The sequence below is a fragment of the Bacillus rossius genome, assembly GCF_032445375.1.
Source record: "Bacillus rossius redtenbacheri isolate Brsri chromosome 9 unlocalized genomic scaffold, Brsri_v3 Brsri_v3_scf9_2, whole genome shotgun sequence".
NCBI lineage: Eukaryota > Metazoa > Arthropoda > Insecta > Phasmatodea > Bacillidae > Bacillus > Bacillus rossius.
This window is the reverse complement of record NW_026962013.1, coordinates 33288044-33311236: the sequence shown is the minus strand read 5'-3', so window position 1 is coordinate 33311236 and position 23193 is coordinate 33288044.

The window sequence follows — 23193 nt, the reverse complement described above, 5'->3', positions numbered from 1 at the left end:
AAGCCCAGATTTTTTCGAGGAAAGGAGGGAACAGCCGAAAAAAAAACTGGTGGGTTGACATTGACTTTGACCTAGTCCTCATGACCTCTTTATCTACTGCGGCGCTGAAGCAGTAACTTAACTTTAATGTCCCGGTTACATTATTGCCCAAAAAAAACCAGCGGAAACCTATAACAAAAATTAAAAACAAAATTTAAAAATATTTCGGAATTTATTTTAAAAGATAATTGTGATTCGCTCGGGGCTTCATAGGTATTCGTCTAAAGTTTGTTTTTTAAAAATGATAAAAAATATAAAACTTATTTTAAACACTTGAAATTTTTTTTTCTAAACAAAATGTGCATCCACGGTTTGAATGTATTAGAGATATAAGATCACAAATGTACTAAGTATCTCCCCAAAGTTATTTTGACTGCATAAGTGTGTGCCCTTAAGCGCAAGAATGCATCCCCTAACAAATTAGATGTCTTGAAATAAACTTATTTTAAATTTAATGTTTTAAATTGATTAAGTTGCTGTTTCACGTCTAGGGCAGTATTGGAATAGGTCTGTATTAAATCGCAGTTTGTATGTGGAAGTTCACTTACCCTCTTTTTAATCCATTGAATTTTGACAACAGGTATTGTGGCTAGAAATAAATGTTTAAAATTATGTAAATGAATTTAAAGTATTTTCTGAATAAACCTCCCTACATGTGTTCATCAAACTTTTCACCAGCTTAAGACTGAACTGGCCTTTAAATGAGTAAGTATTCAAAGCCAATAAATTACAGGCACACTTAATAAAGTTACAGCGAAGGAAATTAATCGTTCTTGTAGAACATACTAAGAAATTGGCAGTTTTCATTTACCCCGTGAGTTATGTAATTGTGTGTTCAACTTATAAAATAATAGCTTAGTTAGTTTTATTAAGGTCATTAAATAGGTTTATAAAAATTTTAAAACTGCCAATGAAATTCATAATAGGGTGTCTGAGAATTCTAAAGCAACTGGATGTGAAATTGTAATGTCATATGAAACTACGAAACAGAGCAGCAGGAAGTCAAAAGTATCCCTGCTTTTTAATTCAGTTACATTTCTGAAATTTAACCAGGATCGTCTCTTGATGGCAACATGATAAGTCAGTTGAAATAAAACATCCCGTTACATAACCGAAGGCCCAAGTGACTTATAACCAATGCTATTGTAATGCTGGTAATCCTCTGTTTTTTATAACGTGATTGCTGCCAAAACTCGCCTTTGAACTGCAGGCTGTATGTTTAAAAAAATTTTAAACATACGCCATTGTTGGTTACACTGAGTGTCATAAGAAACCTCAATAACAAACAATGTCAGTATCCACCATTGAGGTTTCTTATGACATAGGTACAGTGTAACCAGCAATCCAAAGATTAAAAAAAAAAATTCAGTACTTTTACAAAAAAAAAGTGATTTGGAAACCATTTGTCAAGAAGTAGGTTTTAATGCTACAAGAAATATATTGTAACTTTGTATGGCTATTGGATAACGCTTAGTAAATGTCTGTTGAAAATATTTGCGACAGAACAACATATTAATCAAGAGAAGTAGTGGTAAATTTAGAAAAATGGCCTTGAACAAATAGTAATGACCGAGGGAATGAAGGATAAAATCAACATGGCACGTAAGACTCCCCTACCTTTAAAGACAAAAAAAAAAACCATGGACGAAACTTGTACAGACGAGTGCGTTGGTTCTTAAATGCCATTCGTAGTATTCCGTCACATTCAAAACATATTGAGGTGTTTTTTTTTTGTAAACACGCCGTTTGGTGACCTTCTGTAAAAAAAATTCCCCCCCAATATGTCAGCAGTTGGTCGGCGTTAAAATTCATGCGCTTCGTGCTTGAAAACAACGCGAAGATGTTTGCGCCACGGATCCTAAATAATGCATTGCCCTCGAGCAGACGCGCGCCTTACATTAAAATGCATATTGTGACTGGAGAACCACCAGGAGGCGAGGGTAGTTCTGGGACCAGTCACCTGCGGCGCTGTTGCGCCATCTTCCGAACGTTCGCGAACACGCCAAAAAAAAAGTAGCTATTCCAGGCAAGGGCTGATCCATAATTATGGTCAAGGGAGGGTCAAATTAAATTTTCTAATACAATTTTGGTACATTTAGAATTTAAATATTTAGGGCTTTTTATTTGTGGTTCAAAAATTAAATATTATCTATAGCACTACAGAAAAATAATATCTACTATAGTAAGTTTGGAAAACTATAATTAGGGATTAGGAGAAAATCTAAAAATTATGTATGGTTCCGGGGGGGGGGGGCTCTGGTTGTCATTCGGCTATGCCGGGTCCTTTCTCGATCCACCAATGGCTGCTACACGCTGTATGTTTGACTGTGGAGGTTCATTGTCGAACTGTGGCAATGTAGGACGTTCACTTTCATTATGAGGTTCCCCGCCACGTGACTGTAGGTGTTTGCCGTTGTTTTCACACTGTTACTTGTGTCCTGCTGCAGCTGCCAAATGCTTCAGATGGCGCTTTCAGTTCATTACCTGGCTCATCACAAACACTGCACGTTTCTGGTTGGTCTTCATGGATCACTGAAGTTCAGTTTGCTTGTCAGAGGGAATGTCTTTTTGGATAGCCATTTTTGTGAGCCGGACGCCCGTCTTTTTTCTGCATGTATAATTCCTATACCATGATTCTTCTTTTACCGTGTTTTGTGCGATTAGCCGCCAATTTTTCACTGAAACGAAACTTTTCCGTCTCTATCATTGTACAGCTTGTACCACATTTTTTGTTCGAACAGTTCTCGTTGTGATTTTGTCTAAATGGCTTCACCCCTCCAAGGCTTTTTCCCGCGTGCATGTTCGATGTAAAACTTCTCAAAGACCAATTTAAAAATCCGTCAAGTTGGCAGTGTCTCTACATCTTCAAATACACGCAAGCCACTGGTGAATATCAATGGCTCGTGGTCGTGACGAAAAATGTTACGCTAAGCGTATTTGTCCGAGTTCCAGACTTCTCGGCACACGCCGCAACTCAACCACGCGAAAATTCCGCCGGAACCCGCTACTGCAGCGCACAGTAAAATATATTTTTACTGTACTTTCATAAAAGATTCCTCTGGAAACCAGTTGCCAAGAAATCGTTTGTATTACTACAAGAAAGATATTGCAACTTTGTACTACACATGGCTGTGGTTATTTTTTTGCATACATTAAATAGGTTTGTCGTGATAATACCGAGTATTTCGTACGAAAATCGGCGCATCATTTTATATTTCAATTGTTGTTCCATCTTTCATCGAAGCATATTTTTTTTTTTCGAATCGTGGAAAAGATAGGTAATGGAATGTTCAACATTATGACTTTTGTATTTTGTTGTATTACGTGTATTTATGCGCACAATTAATACTGGAAAGCTTTCCAGGGAACGGTTTACAAACGACTTGAAATACTGGAGGTACTGTTATAATAGAGCGCATAAATTCCCGGGTAAGAATCCGAACCCAGTAACACTGCGAACATTTTTTTGTAGCGATACTGTTGTTTCCATGTGAATGTACAAATTTAAAGATATCTGTAAATTTAAGTTAATATTTCTGTTCCATTTACAAAATAAAAATACAGTGCACAAGGTAAGTACCTCGACTGCTCGCGCCTGACTCTGTTTGCGGACATGGTTATATTATGAATTTATTAACAATCATGTGCAAAAACATAAAATATTGAAAGCAAAATAATTAAGGACACTACCCCCTTTATGTCACCCTGGTCTGCGTAAACCCACTCTTGGTCCCTGGCTGTGACTGAAACACATCACCAACATCTCTCCGACAAGTCACAGAACCTTTACTACGCCACTGCATGGAAACGCAGTCAACTGGAAATAGTCGTTGTCTCAAAAAAAAAAAAAAGGGGGGGGGCTGCAGGTTATGAAAGTTAAGCGTGCCAAGTTGTTCTGGAGGGTTGTTTTTCAAAGAACTCTCGCAACGACACAGGAGCTCGTTGTAGGCTAGCCGTGCGAGACGAACAGAGGCCGCTCTGTGACGCAAGAGGCATGTTCTTTTGACGAGTTATCGCAGCTGAAGCGGAGTAATTAAATGGCAAGGAGGGTTCGGGACGCAAGCGCGGCTTGCTAATCGTACACTAGGAAAACAGGATGACAACTGCTGTACAGAACTCAGCAATAAAATACACGGAAATACAATGAATACCATCATGTCTACTAAATGTGCGGCTGGGAGACGGTTCGAGTGTGTTTGTCGCCATGTGTCCAACGGGCTGTGTTTTTTTGCTTAGTTGTTACAGTACGAACGTATTTTCTTTCAAGTCTGGCATGTGGTATTGACGTCCCAGCAGTAAACGTTTGTCCAAAACTAGTTAACGTACCCGGCGTTCCCCGGGATGAACCACTCTTAGGAGCTGCTTTCCGAAAGAAAAAAAAACCTCGTTATAGGTTTATGACTATGTAATGTAAGGAACATCACTACCGAGTTTCAAGTCTGTAAGACTTTTACTTGAAAAACGGAATATTTTCGTCTTTAACGCCGCCGCAAAAAGGTTAACGGAGACGAAGAATGAATCAACAATGCAATAGAGACGAAAGCAGCAACAACAATGCAACATTCGTTGTCATGGGGATTTTTCGACCAAAAACTTGAATTTTTATCTTTAACGGCCTGAAAACACCCCCTTTTTTTAGTTTAAGAGTTTTCAAAAATAATGAAACATGTGTTATTTTGTTTTGAAGAGTATATTTACAAAATTTAACCATTGTAACTTTAAAAAGATAATGTTTCTTCATACAAACTTTACCACTGTGGTGATTCAAATTGAACATAATAATGTTTACTCTTTTACTACATTGCGCTTTGAACACGTACATTTATGGCAATTAGAAAAATAAAGTATTTAAAAAAAGAAAGTGTTTTAAATACCAGGAAATAATAATCAGAACCCCAACATGGTCATCGAAAATACTGGTTACATCTATTACGAACATGTTGAATTCGAAGTTATTTATCATACAAACTAAACAGGTTTCGCAAGTAGGTACTTTGGATCGACACATCTTCTTCGCATCTTTGCGACTGGTCCGAACGGGAACCGCACAGCACAAGAAAAAGAAAAATCCACAGCTAAATAAAATTGACGAACCGATTTGTTTTGCGCAAGTGAATGCCAAGTAAAAAATAATGTCGTGGTACGATAGTTTCAAGCATGCAATTAAAGACCCATCCTAATAAATACCAACACATAAGCATTGCGATCGATTCCCGTATAACTTGACAAGCACATTATTATCAATCAAGTATATGTTTTCAAATATGGTTTCCTGAACATGTTCAGTTAGACCAATTCAACTGTGCCGTTTAACCATGTTAAAGAGTATTAGACCTCGACTTCTAGATTTTTCCATCTTTTTGGCATAATTCAAATTTTGAACTATTCATCCCATTTTTTTTTGACTTGACAACGTCTAATAAATCGATGAACGCCGGCTGCACGCACTAAAAAGTGTCCCGTTACGCACATTGTCCCGTTTCACTGTGTCCCGTTACGCTCATTTTATTTTTCTCTTTGCTAACCTGAACCTCCTAGCATTGCGACCGAGTCCGTGGCGCAAATATATTATTTTTGACTGCATCTTGGTGTTGGGTAAGCCATTTTCCTTCACATCATCCTTGAAACACTCCCATTCGTTTCCTACTTTTCCTATCATCGTCCTATCCTTAACAGAATAACACAGATTGGAAGAAGTTAAATAGCAAACATGTATAAAAGTTATAGTTAAAATATTCTCTTCGTTAAAGTAATAAACATATTTGAATTAATGAGTGCAAATAAAAGTAAGTTTATCAATTAAATTGTAGATTTAATTTCACTCCTTCTTTGTATCCATACAAAATAGTGATAATTCAATAAAAAAGATTCAATTTTATTAATAAAAGTATGCTATCATTTCATCAATGTTTTGTTATGACGTTGTGACGTTAAACTATCGTCCGTAAACCGACTTTACAGACAACCAATATTTTACATTTCAAGGCATATATAATTACTTCCATACCTTCTATACCTTGTTGCATCCACATATTTATTAACGGTCTCTAGTCTGTTAGCGCCGCGACGAAATAACTTATTACTTCACGCGGGCGACTACAAATATCACGATAATCACACCAGTCCACAAGTACTGACTTCAGCAAGTAGCCAAAGTTAAGTCTTACGCCATGTCAAACTAGAATACTTAGCATTGAAGCTGTATGTAAGTGGTATCAACATATTTGAAAACACAAGATGGCGAGGCCTAATTCCCCTTAACGTCTGCGGGTTTGTGACCTGTGAAATTGGTGTTTTATTTGGAGAGAGGCTGGAATTCATGGAATTATACACTTGAAATGAGTTCTCATTTGAACATGAGTAGTTTTGACACGCCTTGAAGAGCAAGAGACCAGTAACAAAAACATTGCGTAATCCAAATCACCCAATCACGTGTGATCCGGACGGAAGTTGAAATGTGGCAGCAGCCAGTGGACAGTAGACACCAATGGGTGACTTCTACCCTGAAGACGGTGACTGCAAAGTCGACCAAAACGTCGGTGAAATCTTCACACGATTAGCCTGCGATCCTTGTTAAATAGACACCAAGTTTTCTGCGTGCGCATTTGCGAATATTCGCATTTTTCTTTACATTCACATTCGCAAAATTCGTGTGAATATTTCCCGAACATGAAAATAAAATAAAAAAAGAATGATTTTTAATGGGAAAATTATATTTAATAAAACAAAAAAGCGCAATCATTTCGCTTATTGAATTATCAACTATCAAAAACTTTACAGATTTATTATTCCACCGTTTCGTTTTTTCTACATATTCCTAAAACGAAATCTGTTTAATGTTTAGTGCTTTGGTAGGAAGATAATGTCCAAGCAAGTATTCTGACTGCATCCTGTTTTCCTTTCTCGCATTTTTCCAATTCACAAAACTCGGTTTTATGCATAGACTTCAGACGATTTCTCATAGCCGTTGTAGTTCTTGCTTTTCGCTAATATTCACTGTGTCAGAGTTTTTATCGAACTCGTTCAGCGTCGAAAAGTTTAAAATAACTCCGCATTTCACTAGAATTTAATTTACTCATCTTAAAAAAAATCACTTATCACGCACTAACCTCAAAATTCACTTGTTCCTGTTGTCGATCCGTTGTTAAATAAACATACAGACGATCGGCTCATTTCGGATCAGTTCGGCATTTCCCTGAATGAGATGCAAAACGGTTATAAATGTGTTAACCTACATAAAATTAAAATAAAAAATTTATGAAAAACCAAAAATACAAAAATAATAAATTAAGTTTCAGTATATTACATATATTACGTCTAATTTCAAGCAATGTACTCTCACGTCTCGGCTGTGAGCTGTGCACATCAGAGAAACTAATTAATCGAGTGCTCAGTATGCAAGTTTGTCTGCTTTTCTTTCTTCTCTAGTTGTAGGTGCTGGCTGGCAGCGGCTGGTGCAGCCACTCGCCACCAGGGCTGGTCATAAATCCAGCAATAGAGACAAAATATGAAAGCGGACCACGAGTCCAAGCTCCCAACCCCCTGTCTGCCCAACTATGTCCAACTCTTCATCCATGCCATCCTCTGTTTCCTGTACACTCCTACGCCCTTGCATCCCACATGTCTGTGCCCTGTGTCTACGCAGGTTTCACCTGGGCCCAACTTTAGAATAGTTCTTAGCTGGTATCAAATTAGGGGAGTAAGTCATGGCTTCAATTCGCACACGATGCATGTGACCCTTCTCCCTGCGTGGCTAAGCATATAGGCTTCGGCCTGAGACGCACCTACCTAGGTCCATCCCTAACCCGGACCCATCCTACAAACTATATTTAGTTTTTAGTTAGGCTAGAAAAAATAAATGATAAACGTGTGGTGGCTTCACCGGTGGTACCTACGGGTGACGCAAGGGGCGAGCGTCAATCGTGCCAACAACTCGTACCTACCCTGGATTTTAATGCCTAGGCATTCGTGAAAGCCTATAAATTGGCATTCGTTACATCACTAGCATGCACTCATGACCTTCGATGATGGGCCTGATTGGTTGAGGCACGGCGGGAGGAGAGGGGGTGGGGGCGAGAGCCTTCCTAGAACTCCTAGGACGACCTCCCCTCTCCTCCTCTGCCGCTGTGGCCCCCCGTGGCACGGCGCCGAGACCTTCTTCGTGCTCCTTTTGGGATGCTGCTGTCGGCCGGTCACGAACTGCGGACGGCGCTGACCCTGCTTCCCCTGACTCCCAGCTCTCGGCCGTGAACTTAGGCCCCTGACTTCCCTGCCAGGGTCGCGTCCAGGAGATTATCAGCGTGCGCTCGAATTCAAACTGGGCGTGGGCAGTGGCGTGCCCAGGATTTTGCTCTGGGGGGGGGGGGGGTCAGGCAGAAGGCTAGGGCCTTTCCGGAGGGTCTGGGGGGTATGGAATACACCCCAGCTAGGCGGGTGGTCCGGGGGTCCTCCTTCGGGAAAATTGTGAAAAATACGTGTTCAATATTGCTGATTTAGGCTATCTAAAAATACTGTTTAATTAAACATTTATGCTTGTGTCATTGAATTTAATTTTAATATCATACTAAATATTTATTTTTTTCATTTTATGAATTTAATATTAAAATTTTTTTAGCCCTGGGGGGGGGGGGGGTCCGGTCCCGCTTTTACCCCCCCCCCCCTCCCTAGGCAGCACGCCCCTGGGCGTGGGCGTCACACAGCGCTCAGACAGCCGAGCGCACTTTCGTGGTACGTAACTTTATCCAGCGTTTATTAGTGCTCCCATCATTTCTGAGAAAAAAAAGATTAGTGAACGGCAGACCAGCCTAATGGCAGCTTTAGGCTCGGGGTCACAATCCGTGTTGATTATTTCGTTTTCTTGTTATTACTTTTACATCACGGCTAGAGATTGGAAAAATTGGCGGATTCAATTCGTGATATGCTAAAATTTCAATATTTAAACCTCTTTGCTGCATCCGCTAGTGGTTCACTGTTAAACTGGAGGACTCTGTGCTAATCAGAGACCCTCAATCAAACAAGTATCAAATTACAATTTATCCAGTTTAGACGCCTAACGAGTCAGCATCCAATGAACAGACGACGTTTGCCCGAGAATGCAGATTATGGTGGAGTCCATCCTGGAGGTCTTTGAAACAGCGAATTTTTCTAGTCCCTAATAATGGCTCTTACTTCAAAACTGACATTACATCTAACTTGACTTTGACTATTTGTTTCAAATGTAGTTGCCATTTGCTTACTGACAAGTATTCGTGAACTGCGAAAGCCACGCAAGAGAAACATAGTTATGAACACTTAACATGGGTTTTTGCCACCATTAGATAACACTTTGTAGATATCTGGGGCCACAATTGGAAAATCAAAAGTAAACGTTTTTACGTGAAAAAAATTTCAGCCCTATCCCTGTTATTAAGATAGTGGCAATACAATAAACAAAACACTGCCTGTGAGACTGAAACCTCAATGCCTCACAGGATATTTTTTTAAAAATGCACACGTTAAATGGATGGGCCACTTTTTTCATGTGTCTGACGTGCGGGGGCTACATACACACATGTTATTCCCTGTCACAGCGCGTATAACCTACGTGTTTAAATATGTATGCAACATCCAAAATGCTTCGTGTCACAGCGCATATACACGTATAACCTACGTGTTTAAACCTGTATCCGACTTCCAAAATGCATTTTGTACATATTGTACAAAATGCGTTATTTGTTATGCATATATATTAATTGTGAGAGGATAAATAAAGGGATAGATCTAGTTCAAACTGTTTGATGAAATGATCGATTAAACATTTCCTTATATTCCATACAACGAAAATAATTATAATATTTTTAATTGAAAGCATTCAGTATGGACTAACTTAGAACGAATTTCAAAATATGCCCACTAATAAAGTTATGCATGTTTCTACCTTGAAACACTATGTCTGATATTTTGCACTAGCCTGTATTTTTTTTGTTAATGGAACATAAATATTCATGTAAAATTACAGATACTTGTAAATTTGTACATACATGAAAACAACTATATCTACAAAATAGTGTTCGCAATAATACTGGGTTCAGATTCTTACCCGGGCATTTATGCTTTACGTTGCCTCAGTACCACCGATAGTTTAAATTATTTGGAAACCGTACCCTGAACAGCTTTCCAATATTAACTGCGCACATTAAATAAGCATAATAATAAAAATAAAGTTAAATTATTGAATATTCGATTATCTTTTCCGTGGTTTACAAAAAAAATATGATCGAATAAAAAATCAATTTAAATATAAAATTATGCATCAATTTTCGTAAGAAATACTCAGTATTATCACAAAAAAAATTATTTCATGTATGCAAAAAATAACTATAGCCATGTATTGTACGAACTTACAATAAATTTATTGTAGTATTACACACTATTTCTTGTCAACTGGTTTCCAAAAGAATCTTTTGTAAAAGCAAAGAAATTTTTTTTTCTTTTTCTGTGTAATAAATCAAGTCAAAAATGCTCCTAACAAATAGAGCAGAATTAATCGAGGAAGGGTGACAGGAAATACGTCAACATGTTTTCGCGACGTTTCGGGGCCTGGAATCTGTCCTATTTATTGTTCAGGCGGCACGCCGGGTACACGAGACAGCCGCAGCAGGGGCTCGATCACAGAGGGTTGGTTCTCCCGTCTCCAACCTCCAACAGAGGCTTCCCACCCTCCGAGTCGTGATGGCCTAGAGCACGTGCGGTCGCTGCTTCGAGTCCCGAGAGGAAGAACGTGGACGCGAGTGCGCCAAGTGCCAAGTGCCAGGGAAGCTCCGCCGTATCGCCCCGAGCCCCGAGCAGGAGGGGGGGCAGGGGGTCTCACGTAACGTCCCCCCCCCCACACTGACGTCAAGCCGCGACCACGTGGGCGAAGCCGGCCTGAGGGACGCACACCTGTCGCGCGTCCTGACGCGGACGTCCCAACCCCGCTTTGTCGCGGGTGCCAACTGGACTCCCCTCGTCGCAGGGACATCTGGCCCGGACGGGGCCGTGACATACACTTGACATTGCTGCCGGGTGCAGCTGCCAAATTCGTTGTGTGGATGGGGGGTGGTTGGGGGGGGGATATGTGCAGGATCAACACACCTCCGGGGGGGTAGATGCGAGAGAAAACAAACGGAGAGAGAGGTGTGTTGGTTTGGTCCTCTTGCAAGGGAGGGGGAATGCTCAATGCTATTCCTGGTGGCGGACGGTAGGTGGACGCCGCATCGGACTCCCCCCAGGCCCACGCAAGGCGGCCTGCCGGGCTATTTCTGCCGCTCCTCTCCTCCGGTCTGTAGTGCAGCACCCGGGTTTCCCCTCTCTCCGATATTAACGTACCGTTTCTTTAACTGCTTTGCGAAGGAAATACACGAGAAACGAAGCTCATCGTGTTTTAAACAAAAGGAGATAACAAATTATCTGTTCAGTTTCATCAATCGGTTCTCTTGTTCGTCGGGGTGTTTTGTCCGGAGTTGTTTTTCCGGGCGTGCAGTTCTTACAATTGGGACCTAATACAATTAAGTAAAAATAATTATATTTTGTGTTTTGTTTATGCATTCTTTATAAATTTTTTCAAAGTTTTATATAATTTTTGACATTACATTACTGATTTCACATGTAAGCCTTGCCTGGGAATCGAACCCAGAAACCCTCGCACAGAACACCGGCGTGCATATCTGACTGCGCTACGGAGGTTGGCCAACACGGAGCCAACTGATCGGCGAATCACTGGAGCGATGGGCGGAGAGGCGTATCCAAGCAGGATTGTGAGGAGGGGGTCCAGTATAACCGTGATACCATTATTAATGAGTAATTTTTGTTTAATATTTTAATCATAAAATATTGTCACATTAAAAACTCAGGGAATAGTAGACTTTGAGAACTCCAACGTTTACACATAGGAATTTAAGTAATGATATTGCTTGGGAAAAGAAAACTGAACATGTATTTTTGTTTTAAATTTTTTTAAATAATTTGTTATTTAGTCAAGTGCTTAATGATTTAATTTTGAGAAATCATTAAATATATTAATGTTATTAATTACATGAATTTAACATTTAGATAAGTACGAAAGGTATGCTTACAGTAACACGATTGCAACCCAGCATTAAATATAGACGACTCGGAAAAATAATTCCCGCATGCCCGGCTACAATGGTGAGGGAATGAATTATGGTAGTTCACTATGGATTACAATAATCCTCCTAAAATAATTTCTCTGTGACCTTAAGTAGCTAAGTAACTGCAATTTTCTTATTATGTGTTATCTTGTTAGTTTTTAAATGCTGGAAGGGCTTGGATCTCTCCTCTGACTACATTCCTGAAGCACAGTTTCCGAAAGCAAGGACCATATATCTGAAAAACTGGGAACTGAACGTTGTTTCTTTGGACCAGCATACAATCACCTGACTGCACTGCCATCTATGAATCTGCAAATGAAGTAACGTCATTGGAAGTGAATTTTTTTAAGCTCGAACAGAAGCACTAGATTAACTATCAGTGTGTCGCATAGTAGAGTATTAATAATAATAAATGCCTCAATAAATGTTTATTTCCATGATGCTCTATACAATTTCGGAACTCTGCACATATTTTTTTAGTTAAATAAATACTCCTTCTTTACATTATGGTTTATATTTAAACCTTCTAATTTCATTTTCTTCAGTTACTACGAGAAGCGATCAGGTGGTAACATATTAACGTAAAAAATAAACCCACACATTTTACAAACAATAATAGTAGATGATAATTTTTGTTTTTACCACTGTTTATTAGTAAATTCATACATTCAAATCCGTCATTGACATTTCAATAAAAATTTTATTGTCAGTATTAACGCTCTCTGTGAATTTACAAAAGAACCAGCTGGCTAAAATAGCACCACTATCTATCGTGTTTATTTGAAACACTAATTGAAACACGGGTTGTTTGAGTTGCCATCCGCGGTCAAGAGTGCCCGGTTAACCTCCGTAGTATAGTCGGATGCACGCCGGCTTACGGTGTGAGGGGTCCTGGGTTCGAGTACCGGGTACGGCATGTGAACATTGAGATTGCATAGGGGAAAAAAATTGACCTATTGTCGTAGGCCACCCCTCTCATCCAGAAAAAAAAAGAGAGAAGTTACACTGGCTCCCGGGGCGACAGACACAGCCAGCCCGGAGCCCGCAAAGAGAGAGGTGATGCCATCGACTCCCTCCTGGTGGCACGCCAGCTCCCCCTCCTCCCCGCCGACGGGTCTGTGCAGGAGCCGCGCGGTCCTGCGTTAGCCGTATTTATATCCCCGCCCGGTGCAACGAGGCCTAGCGCTGCATCTGCAGATGCAGCGTCGAGCCCCGCACGACTGGCGCCACGATGAAGGCCCCTGTCGCGCTGCACAGTAAACCTCAAACCAAGGGCGTCGCCAGGGGGGGTAAGGGGGGAGCAGTTGCCCCCCCCCCTCCTAGAGCCCTCGAGATTCAAAAAAAAAATGTAGCCAAATGAAAAAAAAAACATACTTTTCCCACAACTTCCCCCCCCCCCCCTCCAGGCCATCGGCTGGCGACGCCCTTGCCTCAAACGTGTCTCAAAACATGTCACGCACCTAAGTTTATTTTTGGTCCGAGCTATCTCAAACTTTAAATTTTTTTTTCTCAATTTTGAAATTAAATGATGCATCACAGTAATAGACGGATTTTTTTAAAAAGAAATGTTATTACGTTTGTAGATGTTTAAATTTTTTAAACATTATTAAATTTAAATAAAAATAATATTTTTACATAATGAAATAAATTTTCAGAGAGCTTTTAAAGTTATAGAAACATAATTTCACTTATACGCATTAGATGTTCCTTATTAACATTTATAACTTTTTTAACCACTTTAATCGGCCATGTGCTTTTCGCCATTTTAAAGAATCGTTGAGACGGAAACCGATGTCATTTCCGTTTCCACCGGGCAATATTTCGATTGGCCGATCGCATCCAACATACAAGGAATTTTAGAACCCGTCCTTTATGCAAAATATTTTATGGAAATTCGTGTCATCCAGCTTGTCAAACAAACATGTCTGCGCTAGTGTCGTTTTCGGGACGTCAAAACCCTCCAAGTTGGTTTGACACAACATATCGTAAAGTGTTGGAAGCAAAATTCCACAGTGTGACAGGGCCTTAACCAACGAGCTTGGAAAAAAGACAGGAGTACAAGAACGTTAAGGCACCTTCACATTAAAAAAAATATTATTCAAAATTAAATAATATAAATAACTTTTAGAGCTTGACGTAGGTTGCGTCTTCCTTTCACAGCAGTCGCTAGCAAGCCTCCACATACTAAAAACAATATTAAATATACACTGAAAATAATGAATTTATCATTGAATACAAGTATTTATACTAGTGAGCGACGAGTGCATGAAACACGCTCCACACATTAGTTTAAAAAAAGGATTCGAATCGTATTTACGTAAAAAAAAATTGACTGCGGTTCACAACCAGACTCTGAACTATTGAAACGGTGCTTTAATAATCTTATTAGTTTACATTCTTTGCTGCCTCTGGGAGAAGCTACGTCTTGTCGAGCCTGACGAAGGTGTGTTCGAAACACGTATTCTCGAACAGCCACGACTGCTGTTGGTACTCGCCTTTCCATTGATTTATTTCATTACAATTCATGCATTTAATCATTGAAATTCGTTTAATAAAGTACACTTATTTCGTTATATAAAAGACTCTTTTGATGCTTGATTTTTTTTTACTTCATTTTATTGATTTAAGTACATTTGAGTACAAATCATTTTATTTCTATTGTATCGAGTGATTTTGTTTGTTGTATTAGGTTTTCGAGTCATTTCGGTATATGTGTATTTATTTCATTTCCATTTGCATCGTTTCGGGTTATTTCGGTTATTTCACATTAACACGAGTGTGTCACGGAACGGCACCGGTGTTACTCGTGAATCGAGTTCCCACCCGACTTGCGATTTTTTTTACCAACCTAACCAAAATTTAATTGTATTTGGAAGGGATCCGGGTAAGGGGAGGGACCTAGGGCGCGTCTCAGGTGGAATCATACACGCCTACTCATGCTAGGATCAGCCACGCATCGTGTGCTTTGTTCGGGGACTGGCCAGTCATGGCAGCGATTGATGCCGTGACTAACTCCCCTCACTCTTAATTCTAGACTGTGACTAAGATTGGCTGGGCCCAGATAAAAAATCTGCGTGGGCACAAGGAAAACCCCATGGGCGCAGACATTGATGCCGGGTGCAAGTTTGCATGCATAGAGTGTAGGAAAATACGCCTTTAGGCTGTGCTGAAAGGGATACTTGATGTGTAACATCTTAACTCTTGATACAAGGTAATTTCGTGAATGGAACAGAAGTTGCATGGAACGGAAATGTCTAACCTCGGTATTGCCTTCTGTGGCGTATGGCGCAAACCAATATTCACAAAGACAAATGGAAACTTAACTGTTTAATGAATTTTAACAAGACGGGCAGTATTTTAATAAAATTCCTTGTCGAAAATCATGTGCAAATCCGAAGTTTAGTAATTTTTTTATTTTTTATTTTTTCTGGATGAAGAGTTGGTTGGTGAGGGGGAAGGGACTCTTGGACTCGTGGTCCGGTTCCTTGGCCAGGGGCGCTCGCAGCCCAGGTGGTGAGTGGCTGCACTGGCCACTCACTCCGCCGCCGGTCAGCACCTTAAAAACTGAGAACAGGTAAATAATTAATAACTTGCAAACTATGCATTAGATCACAAAATGTGAATTACACCCAGCTGATGCATGGGCGTGCAGTGCTTACAATTGGGCTTAATTCAATAAATTAAAATGATTATATTTTGTGTTTTGTATATATATTTTTATAGTACTATTACATAGTAACTAGGGCTTAAGTACTAATTAACATAGCAATAATGACTGATAGGAAAATACTAGTTAAAATACTTATGGAGGAACTGTCAGCGTATGAAAAATTGCAGGCGTATGGAGGGAGAGCACTCGTACTTATAGTACGAGGGTTGTCTGAAAAGTTTCCGACCTCAACATGAAGATGGCAGCACTCGTCAACAAACATTAGGAAGTGTTTGTTCACGCACTGGAATATACTATCTGAAATTTCAGCCATTTTAGATGTGCGTTTGTTTTTTTAATAATGGTTTGCGTGAGTCGATGCACATGTTTTTGTGTGAAAATGGAAAATGGAGTATCGAGGTGTCACTAAATATTTGTTGTTGAAAGGAAACACGCCTACGCAAATTAAACACGAGTTGGACGCTGTGCACGGTTACTCTGCAGCACCATTCACCACATGGATATATTGGACGGATGAGTTCAAACATGGTCGTACCAGCTTTGGTGAGGATGAAAGTTTGCGACACCAAAAACCGCGAAGGGGTAATCAGCTCCAAAAAAATGCAAAGACTGTTCCTTTGGCCCGGGAAGTGGGGGGAGATCGTTTTCTAGGATAGTCACGGAATTGTCTGAATACATTTTTTTTAAAAAAAAAGGGGAAAAAATGACAGGAGCATACTAATCATCATTAATTGACAAGCGGGTGGCAGAAATTGCAGAAGAAGGTCACATTTGCAGGAACTAAAATACATTTTTCACCAAGACAATTCACCAGCTCACACCTCAGCAGTTGCCACAGTGATAATTTACGAACTGCGGTGTGAACCGCTTGACCAAACTTCTTACTTACCGAATCTAAACCCAATTGATTTTTTTTCTCTTTAAGCTAAAATATGCGCTCGGTGGAAATATATTTTCGTTGAATGAGGAGGCCATCACGTTCTTAAACGACTATTTTGCAGAGACTCACGCAAACGATTGTTAAAAAAAAATCACGCTTCCAAAATAAGCGACATTTCAGAGTAGGTATATTCCAAAGCATGCACAAACACATTACCCAGTTTTCGTTGACGAGTTCTGTCATCTTTATTTTGAGGTCGAAAACTTTTCAGACAACCCTCGTAGCTCTGTATAAAAATTGTTTGTCTGTGAAGTTGGTTTACGGACGATAGTCAAACGTGACAACGTCATAACAAAACATTGATGAAATGATTGCATACTTTTATGAATAAAATTGGATCATTTTTTATTGAATTATCACTATTTTGTATGGATACAAAGGAGTGAAATGAAATCTACAATTTAATTGATAAATTTACTTTTATTTGCACTCATTAATTCAAATATGTTTATTACTTTAACTTTGCTAATTAACTTCTTCCAATCTGTGTTATTCTGTTAAGGATAGGACGATGATAGGAAAAGTAGGAAACGAATGGGAGTGTTTCAATTTTAATGTGCCTCGAAAAAGTCAAATCGAGTGGAAGAGAGATAGATGCGGCGCAAGCGTACAATGAGCGTAACGGGACACAGCGAAACGGGACAATGTGCGTAACGGGACACTTTTTCGTACGTGCAGCCGGCGTTCATCGATTTATTAGACGTTATCACGTCGAAAATACGTTGCAATCGTGTCCGGTGCTGACCACTGGCAAGCAGCATGCCGCTCGTGTTGCGATGACGTCAGATGTTGTCTGCTGCTCGTCTCTCCGCCCCAGCCTACTGGTGGCAGCTTGGACGACTCGCACTGCGCGGTACTTCATTAGGCGAGCGATTTGCATTTTTTTCACGGAACCTAACCCGTGTTTCTGGGTAAACACAGCGCAGGCCGTACACACCGCAACAGAACAATTATCGCAATAGCACAATATGGGAAACTCAAAACCAGCCAGCAGTGCAGTGCTGCCAAATGTGGCAGATTTTCTTTCTGTAATTGTTACTGGTTAATACATAACGATGTGTTATTAATTCATCACGGAAACAGAGAAACTTAATGACATGTCTAAAATATTGTGCGCATCAATATTTTGTGCTATAAATCTCGTTCATGAAATTCGTGTATCAAGAAAGTAAACCTATTTTTTTTTAAAGTATTTAACCTAAATGAATATATATATGTCTTGGTATATATTTCAGTTTTTTAAATATTAAATATTTTACAATTATGTTTTAACGGCCTGATAGATGTGTTAGCTCGTTATAAAAAGGGAGTACGTTTTGAAAATTTTGTAGTCTAGTATTTGGCAATAACTTAACTGTGTTGTTTTCTGCGTGTTTTAAATAAGCTACTGATGTATGTATCTGGAAATTGGCAGCACTGGGTTTGGCGAAGCGTGAGACACGTTACTGCATTGCTTTCTAACTGTTTTCCACTCCATCCTGCTAGGTTTCACTACTGTAACTATAGTAACAAGCTTTTTTATTACACATATTTTACAAACATAGGAACACTCCACGCTGTCAGGGTCGCTGACATGATTGTCTCTTTTTTTTTAACATGTTTCCTATATTGTACCTATTACAATATTTGCTGGTAAGCTATGTTCTTTAAAAGCAAACCTACCTTACGTATGACTAAATAAATAATTTTAACCTGGTGGGGTATGCTTACGAACGCGATTTGGAAAACATCTACGTTAGAAATTCTTTTTACACAGTACATACACATAACAAACTAATAAAATACATTCAAATTAGGCTCATAGTTCTTAAGGTTATTTAAAAAAAAAAGTTGGTAACATAAACGAATAGGTACAAGCAATTTTCTGTCAACAATGAGACAAAATTATACTTGTTAAATTAATGTCTAAATTACTCATTAGAAATATGTTATGGTCTTCCTGGTATCTTCCAGAAAAAGAAAAAGTTTTCCATGCCATAGATATACGAAAAAAAAGAAAAACATTTTTCAAGAATCTGGATTACCAAATTTCCCCAATAATCCCAATACATGAATTTATTCAAAATTAGTTTGACGGTAGAAAAAAAACCGACCTTCACAATATTTGACGATAATGGTAAATATTAGGGTGATTGTGATGGTTTCAGGGGCGTCTATTTTAGCAGCATCAAGTAAATTGTCATTTTAGTCAGATCTCTCGTAGATACTAGACATTTCGATAGCATCGTACGGGTAAATTTATTTTAATCAGATTTAAACTAAACGTAAATGGGGAAAGGTGAAACGATATGGAGGTATTCGGTTTATGCGTCTTAGGTAACAGGAAATAAATACACTTACATTTCCTGCAGCAATGGAAAGCGTGAAACAAATACATATGAACAAAACTGTTGCAAGATCACTTTTGATATATGCTTTTACTGGACAACCACAGCGTGCGTTACTTCAGATTTTTTTTATTTGTTGCATTATTTTCCCTTACTCTAATGGTATCCGGTTATTTATACTTCCTCTGACTTACTACTGCAGCCAGATACCTACCAACCACGATTAACCAGAACTCTCCCATTCAGGCATCACTGAATCAAAGTTGTAACGATTTTATCAGCAGACAACTTTATTAACCGGTCATGAAGTCGCGAGGTATGCTCAGACAGTTAGTTATGCATACCAACTCGTTTCTCTGGTAGAATTGATTTAGCTCACGTGTTTTTTCTTTTTTGTTAGAACCCGGTAATTCATTATACTTAGAGTTTCATATTAATTCTCGTACATCGACGAAACAAGTATGGTACAGGGTAGGTCCTTTAATGAGGGTATTTGATCAAGTACAAGGAATGAAGCATCGTAGCGGAACTGCGTTTATATCAGATGACGAAGAGGCTAGTGGAATTAATCACGAAGGCATGAGATATGCTCGGTGGTTCAGATTTAGTTCTGTCTTTACTCTGCTACTGCACGCTTGCGTCAGCCTGTTCATGCAAAAATTATTTTATTTTCCACCTTATATTTTCTCCTGCAAATTACCCAATTACAACATTTCAGTTGCGCTCCAAGTTTATTCCAGTCGTTTTTCCGCTACTCTAAACCTGTTTCAGTCTTGCTTTCTTACTGTTTTCCTTTATTCACGTCTTAATTAGTTTTTCCACACTTTTAATAACTTCTCAGATACTGAATTTCAGATTCATTTTGGTCCAATTTGGTTGTTCTTCCAGTGTTTCCTTGACGTTTTTTTTTCCTGAAGTTCCTGGTTAATTAATCCTGTTTCTCAAAGCTGACTATTGGCGAAGTGTTGGTACCTACCTCGCTGTGCTGTGCATACGAGCACGGCTCGCACTCCAGCGTGTGGCCCAGTGTAGCACATCGCGGTTGTGACGGCTGGCAACTTCTTCAAGAGTTTACTGTGACACCGTGAGTACTGAGTACCAGCGGGCTGACTGCGAACACTAGCGCAGACACGCGGTGTTTGTTCTCCACGCTCTACTGAAACATGCGCCGTATTTGGTACAAACACGAACCAACATGCGGTGTGTGTTTCGTTATGAACCGCGGGACTTGAGAGCCACGGTAAAATTGAGTAACATGAAAAGCTAGCAACCATTAATTATTTAATGTGTGCGTTTAATTTTTTTTTTCAGTGATATACTGTACATACTTATTTTTATATTTAGTATTTTGTTTAAAGCATTAAAAATAATATGCTATTTGTTCAATAGTTATTTTATTTAAAAATGAGTGAAATAGATTTGTATCGTCAATATTGCAATACCTGCGTTTTGTCACAGCAAACATAAAACCGTCGATAAAAGTATTGCAGTAACATTCCTATCCTCAAATATTGTTACGTTATTCTTCATGATAAATATTTATGGCTCCTTTACAGACCGTGCTACTAAAATCTCATTGTTTAATACTTATTATAGTAACCCTTTTATTCGTTTTAAACCACTAACTGATAACACGTGGTACATAACGTAGCGCCGGTGCGATAAATACCGTCCGAAATGTGTTTTCATACTCAAAAAAGTTCGGCACATACAGTCAGAACGTCATAAATGGTCGGGGGTTTTAACGAAAGAAAATGGCGTTCGTATAATCACGTAGCTTCATCCTGCGATAATCTCCACGACCTTCGTTGCTTTCCGGGCCTTATTAATTTATTTATTTATTTATCGTCTTTATTGGTGGCGGTACGCCTTTTCTTACACTTAACCACTTTTCTGCAATTACATCAAGCAAACGTGTTCGTTATCACCCCCCTCAAGGCTATTTCAATTTCACAGCGAAACACACGGGGCAGTGTTTGTTTATGAAGTCTATGGAGTAAGCGTGAAATGTGAAATTTAACGTGGTGGCCTCAAAGTATGCCTTTTTTTTCTTTACCAGATTCGTTGTGGCCGTGCAACGGCACACGACGCCGTCTCAGCTCCTCGCCACGCAGTCGTGCTGGGGCGAGAGGGGTGGCCGCCGCCTGTTTGCCTCGGGGGGTTGGGCCGGGTTCGACCTCCTCCGAGGTCAGCGACCCGGGAGGGCGTCGCCCGGAGCTAGCCCTGCACAGGAGCCCTCACGGCAAGCGCGGCTCCAGAAGGGGGGGGGGGGCGGTGGGGGCGATATCCCCTCCCCAGACCGACTTTATTGTTTAGTGTATATTTATGTTTACTTAAATATTTAATTTCGTATGTTAAAACTTTTTATCTCATCGAAAGTTGCATGGAGCTACTAAGGTTCTGTATTTGAAAACCTGTAATTTGTAAATAATATTCCGAGGCCAATATCCGACCACTTTCATTTTTTTTTTTTGCAACTGCGACCTTTCTTTGTGCGATAGCCCCTCCCCGAAAAAGTCATCCTGAAGCCGCTATTGTCTCACGGAATACTCCTTTGGAAACCAGTTGCCAAGATACAGTCTCTTGTTCCACAACAAATATATTGCTACTCTGTACAACACGTGGCTGCGGTTATTTTTTTACATATATGAAATTATTTGAACAATTAACATAATAGGTAATAAATTAAATCTTACATTTATTGTTGTATATCCTAGTAGAGTTAAAATTGAGTGACTAGCAAATATATTTGCAGTTAGTCGAACTAAAAAAGGTTCCTGGGCGAATTACGTTTCTAATAGTTTCAATACAAACTTTAAAAAAAAAAAATAATAATACTGAGTATATTTTTATTTTGGAAATTGGCGCATAATTTTTTTTTAAATCATGGAAAATATAATCGAACATTCAATAATTCGTCTTTATTTTGTTGTATCATGCTTATTATGTGCGCAGTTAACACTGGAAAGCTACTCAGGGAACGGTTTACAAATGACTTTAACTATTTGAGGTACTGGGACAACACAAACCACGAACACCCGGATAAGAAGAATCCAAACCTAGTATACTGCACACACTATTTTGTAGCGTCATAACTTAGAAAAACACAATGTAGAATTCTCCACGTTTTTCCAGCCAGTTCTAAGTTTGTGGTTCCGTGACAGTTCTGAGTTTTCTCCTCTCTCAATTATAATGGCTATAAGTTATAGTTCTAAGTTGTGTATTATTAAGTCACGATAATTCTAAGTTTTGTTTTTGTAGCTTATAACGTTTTAAGCTTGTGTAGTTTGGCTTTTTCTATGTTTGAAGATGTGATTTTATAAATTACATACGTCTAACTTGAGTGTGTCTAAGATATAGCCGTTCTAGCTTGTAACATTTTTCTAAATAATGTGGATTTTTCAAGAGTTTTAATTCATGACTTCTAAATTTTACTTTCTAAATAATGTGTGGATCCCAGTTTTACTCTCCGGGCGGCAGTCCGCTGACGAACAGGAGGAAGCCAACCTGTCCAGATGACACCGTAAATTTATATCCGACGGGTTGAAAACAAAGAGATTTATAATTTTCTACAGAAACTTTTAAAAAGTAAGTTTCAGAATTGTCTGGAATTTATAAATATAAATAAAGTGAGACCCTTTTATTCTCATTTTATATCTCCACGAAGGTCGTGATTTACGTACCCTCAAATAGAATATTTAGAGGAGTTGAGGTTTTTTTCGGGGTAAGAGATGGTTGACAATTCTGAAGTTATTGTTTTTTTCGATAACGGTTTTTTTTAAACAACGTTACTAAAGCACACGTCGTACATCGGAACATATTTACAAGTTTAAGAGCCACTGTAATAAAGATATTTACAGTTGTAGTGATCCTTATAAAATGTATGCATTATTGAACCCCCCCCCCCCCCCAAAAAAAAAAAAATTCAAAGAAACAGTTCATACTATAAAGTTTCTCTTTGGGTTTGTGAACTTTGGTCCACGCCATCCACCACAGATGTCAGCACCGTGGTTACACATTTCCGTTCCATTCACGAAATTACGCCTACCAAATGCCATATACCGAGAATTAAGATGTTGTACAATAATA